General features: G+C 37.2%; 1 long non-coding RNA gene across 1 annotated transcript; it reads right to left on the reverse strand.

The window, feature by feature from the left end:
- Positions 1-1386, reverse strand: LOC111366109. Its single transcript, XR_002697569.1, has 2 exons — positions 1248-1386; positions 1-504 (listed from the first exon to the last, which is right to left on the reverse strand). It is a non-coding gene; the product is annotated as an uncharacterized LOC111366109 (long non-coding RNA).
- Between the last annotated feature and the right edge of the window lie 4112 nt (positions 1387-5498).

Here is a 5498-nt window from a genome sequence, read left to right on the forward strand (position 1 = left end):
TAAGAGAAGTAAGAACATTGCATGACTTTGTCATGAGGTTTGTTATTAACAGCAAGCTCAACAGATACATTCAAAGGTTGATCAAATCCAGATATGGAAAGTTCAACAGCAATTATCCCTTAACAACTGAGACATGCCTTAAACGGCTTCTAAAACACTTCTATCGATTGTTACACTACAGACTTCCAACAAAAACAAAATTTCTTCCAACTTCATCTTGCTTCATATTATGCAAATTAAGCTGATGTGTGCTTCTGCGTGTACACCGTGTGAATTTTGCTCTTGGCTTCTTCGAACTTCATCTTGTTCTTGGTCTTCCCGATATGACATTCAAAGAAGTCGCCTCATCTATGTGTGCCAATTCTTCCTCCATTTCAATTAAGTTGACTTGCTCAGTTGGTACATGAGCTGCAACATTTGGTCCGGCTTCGTTTACATTTTGTTAGCTGCACAAGGGGTTTCGCCTATAGATGCTCCATTCCATGTGGTTGCAACAAATTTCCCCTAAGGGAAGAATGAAACAATCAGTTTAGATTTTATTTCCAATTGATCTCATTCTTATAAACGAAATGTAATAAATGTTTACTAACTTGTTCATTAACTACTCAGTCACTCTGTGTTTAAATTGATTCTTAGTTCTCCTTGAAACTAATCTTGTTGGAATTTACTATAACCAGAGCATTGGTATCAAAGTAAAAGGTGCGAAGTAGTAGTAATTTACTCACAATCTGTCATACAATTAACCCACATTAACAAGAGTAGATGCAAACCGTCAAATGGAGAACAACAAACTGTGGCAAAACTTTAAAATATATATATTTGCTACTATAGTATAGATGTTGGGAATTAATTAGCTATCAAATGATTCAACCCTACTCAACCGATCAACCTCGTATCCAAGTCGAGAACTCAAGCAGAATCAAACTAAATCCGTTGAAAAATTAAATCATGTTACGAAGGTCATTCAAATGAGACACAATATTCTGTTAATTAATCCAAGTGTTGGGAGGAAGAGTACAATTACAATTTCCAAAAGAAACCATGTAAATAAATATTTTTTAGATTTGTAAAACCCAAAATGTCATATGAATAGCAACTTCAAAATCTTCAGATACGGGAATAGCAGTTGCAAAACCCAAATTAGCAGCTACAAAACCCATAAGTGTCAGATGAATAGCAACTACAAAGCCCAAAATTTTAAAAACCATAAGTGTCAAATTTTTAAAACCCATCAGCTTGAGATTTACCTTCACGTTGTCCGTCCATTGCGAGAACTACAGAAACGGAATGGGAGCTGCTTCTTCATGCTTGCGTAGGCTGTTTGAGTAATTAGCAACGGCGTGAAGGACCTTGATTTCGAGCTCAGGGTTTGGATTTGGGGGATTTAGGGTTGATGTGGCACACTCCCTTTATTAAAATTAAAAAAAAAAAGATAAGGAAATATAAAAAGGTGGAAATAACGAGACTGAATTGAAATCTTCCCCCACTCTAGCCATTTTGCCCTCGCTTCGTCCAACGACTGAAGCTTCAACCTCCTACAGTGAAATCGACCGTCGCTCTAGCCCTTCGACAGCTAAATCGACCGGCGCTCCAACCTCCACCTTCGATAGTAGTAAGGTGGTATAAGTATGAAGCAAATTTCTGGAAATCTAATGAAGTGAAATCTCTTGCAATTTGAATAAGTTGTTTGGTAATTGTTAAAGTGTCGATTCAGATCATATTTCAGAAATTGTTGAAGTGAAATCTCAATGTAGAATTTGTAACTGCAGAATTAATACAAACAGAATTTCGTATACATCACCTATATTTACAAAAAATCGCATATATATACTGATATAAACAATATAATTCACATTTGCAGCCCAAAGTCAGTGACCTGAATATAATTTTAGGTTCAAATTTATTTGCAGCATGTATAGTGCAAGTGAGTTTCCAAAAAATATACATACACATGCATGCTAAGAAAGATCGGAAGTGGACAGTGGATGATTCCGTCCAAATATCTCAAGAATTGAACTGACTTCAAGTTGGAAATTGTAAAAATGGAACAATTGGTTGCCTAGGAGGGGAAAAAGAAAGGGAAAAAATGGGGGAACCGGACCATATCAGTACTAATCGGTTTTGGTCGGTCTAATTTCATTTTTGAATGCTTGAAAAATAAATTGCAAGATATAGCATTTATTCTTCTTATTTCACTTCCATGCCTTTTCTTTTTAAAGTCAGTGAGTTCTTTGACAATTGATGGTTTCATAGCCAAATCCTATTACACGTTCGGCCTAAAGTTCTGCGTGCTGTTCTACATTCACCAAAGAGAGTAAAACTTGTAAATGGACCAAATAGCTAAAATCCTAGAACTTGCTACAATGCCCAACTTTGAAAGCTTAAAAGGCTAACATTTCACTGGATGAAATGGACTCTTGCTTGGCCGGCGATGGTGGAGAATCCGTCTATGGAGACCCCAACTATTCAGCGAACACGCTTAATAGTTGGGGTTTCGCACTTCTTGCTTGGCAGGAGATGTGGAGTATATATGTTGCGGGTTGCGTGGCCGGAGATATGGAGATTTGGTGGTGGGTTTCTCTATTCTTGGAGATGTGGAGATGTGGAGATATGGATATTTTGGTGGCGGGTTATCTTGCTTCCCTCTTTCTCAGATTTTTGGCTTCCTGCTTTCTTGATTAGTTTTCTTCTTTTTTTCTTTTCCTTCCCTTAATATCGGTCTAGCTGTCTTTAGTCCCCTGCCATGTCAGTTATTTTTAAATTCCTGTAAGTTATCCGTCAAATGGGTCATACTTGTAGCTTTTTCCATCATTTAACACTTGTAAGGATTTAACCAGCCAACTAGATTTTTCGTCTACCACGTAAACACGTCAATTAACGTATCCAATCCAGTGAGTAATGGACAATAACGGATTGAAGTTCAGTCGTTAACGGGACAAGTTTGAAAGTTCGATGAGTAAGTCGTGACATAGATCAAAGTTCAGTGGCCAATAAAACATTTAACTCAACTTTGTGTGTGTATCGAGTTGGGCGGAGATACATTTCTTACATTCAATTGAATTATGACATGTAATCATGTACGGATGCTGCCTCCACACTTTCAAAAAATTCTTTTTAGTTTTCACTCTTGCCCCCCACAATTAAAATTTTGAGAAATTCATCCCCACAACTCTTTTATCCTGGTTTGACCCCTGCTTGTAATAATTCTTCGAAGAAAAATAAAAAAAGAAGCATTTTGTAAAATATTGCTTCAAATGTTTTAACACCCACCCAACTTTGGCTATTGTTACTTCCCACTGACTACTCAACTCTAAGCTTTTTCACTCAATCACTCACCAGTTGCAACTAGGCAGCTACCCTTTGTTTGCTGCTATACGGAAAATCCTCTAAATGTTCATCCTTGATGTTTGTGGATCTGATGATACCAAGGTCGAAATTGTCCTATTCAATCTCTTCCAAAGCTTGAATAATTGTTTACATGGAATCACTGACGATCCATAGCCATAGAAAATTGGGGCCTTTTCTTTTGGTTGAGTGATTTAGTTTACGTAATTTTGTTTGGGTTTGGAAAGAACCGGGGAATACGTTTTGATTAAGCGATTGGGAGTCCATGATTTCATGTGTCGTCCTCGTTGGCATCTCATTTAAATTCTAGACACAGTTAATTGCCACGTATTATTTCCGCATCCACATAGGCGAAAAGTCAAACAGAATTCACCAATGAGTGAGTGCAAAAGTTTTTAGTGACCAATGAGAAGCATTCTAAAGTTCGGTGAGTAAGTCGTGACAATAGCTAAAGTTCGATGGTTGTTTAATATTTAATTATCCTATTTTCACCAAAAATATATAGACGACAGAACCATTGAAACTGCCATCGTTCGAGAAGGAAAGCGAAGATTCTCCTGATAAATATGATGATTTAGTCGTCTCATACATAATAATTATCTCAATATATAAAAGAACCAAGCCCCTCAGAGCCACTAAGGTGAATTCTCGGCTGTAAACTTCAAGGGGCCTGTGGGATTAGTCAAGTTAATTCTTATATATATAAGGAACAAGGATTATCTTTGATGGGTAAAATTGTGAATACTGCACTAGGCAACTAGATGAAGAGGAAGAATATATGACACCAAAGGCGAGGATGAATTTTTATGTCGGAGCCCCCTCTTAATGAGGAGGATTTTCCATCACTAGAGAGTTCAAGAAAACTCGAGAGCTTACTAAACATTCATGGAAGTCCGAAGATGGAGCATCAAAAGCAGTAACCGCAGCAAAAGCGACCATTACTCAATACAAATGCTCAAGAAAATTTCACCTCCAAAGAAGTGATGTTTTTATAGAAAGATTTACACACTGGACATCTCAATTTCAGATTTACAACGAAGGATTGAATCCTTGGCACCATGAAGCTGCTACAGTCATGAAGCATTCTTTGCTATTATAATAGATCAGCTTCTGAAACGGCTCCTGCTTTTGATGTTCCACCTAGTTTTGGGGGAAGGATTTTGATCTTCTAAGAGTGTTGCGTATGCTTCCGGGTCTTCTCGGACGGCACTAGAAAGTTTTCCTCATAACAGGGCATTTGGAACATAATAGTGGTAGATGCTTATCCATTCGATTGCGTGACAATCCCTTTACAGCACTGGAGTCCTGGGAAGAGCACAAAATATAGGCAAGAGTGCAAAGCTTCAGGATGGTGTATGGGGTTATATCGTCATAGGTTTTGTTTTATTTTATTTTATTATTATTTTTATTTTATTTTTTTGAGAAAAAATGGATGACTATGGATCATGTCGGTCAACATTGTCATATTCTTGAATCTTGATCTCATATCTGCCATGAAACAAAGGGAACAAAGATATAAGTTATTTCAGTTCTTCTTTTGGCATGACTGTTGAATGGCCGAGACTAACTTAGCATCTTTATTCCCTCATCGCCAACTGGGGCATGATGCTTCTAGGAATATGAATTTTAAAATGAAATAATAACAGAGAAATTTCAAAAATATAATAATTCTAATGAGGCCCAGTAATTTCACGAAATCTTTACTAGAACCTATAGAAGTAAATTAACAAAATATTCCAAGGTTGCTCAGGCAATTTCAACTTTGGGGGGGGTTGGGGGGTGCCTAATCTGATAAAACAAATCCATGTTGAACTGCACCTAACCAAGCAACGCAAAGTGAAAAACTATCTTTATTTACATAATTGACAAATTATGCAAAGAAGCACCAAAGTGGGAGAAGCCTCACGGAGAAAACCAAGTGTCAGCCGTTCGGAGTTAAAATTCTAAATTCAGTAAAGAAAAAAGCCAAAATATTAGACCCCTTAATTCCATTGAAAGCCAAACAATCAATTCATAAAACATTAACCCAAAGCCCCAGAGTGGAAAACTCTGAAGCAAATCAAGTGAGAAAAAATATTTCAGGAGGGCAGCAGCAACCACCACCTCCGATCCAAGTCTCATGAATTTTCAAAGATAACAGAGAAAATCTTTGC

The sequence above is a fragment of the Olea europaea genome, chromosome 17, assembly GCF_002742605.1.
Source record: "Olea europaea var. sylvestris chromosome 17, O_europaea_v1, whole genome shotgun sequence".
In the NCBI taxonomy this organism is placed as follows: Eukaryota; Viridiplantae; Streptophyta; class Magnoliopsida; order Lamiales; family Oleaceae; genus Olea; species Olea europaea.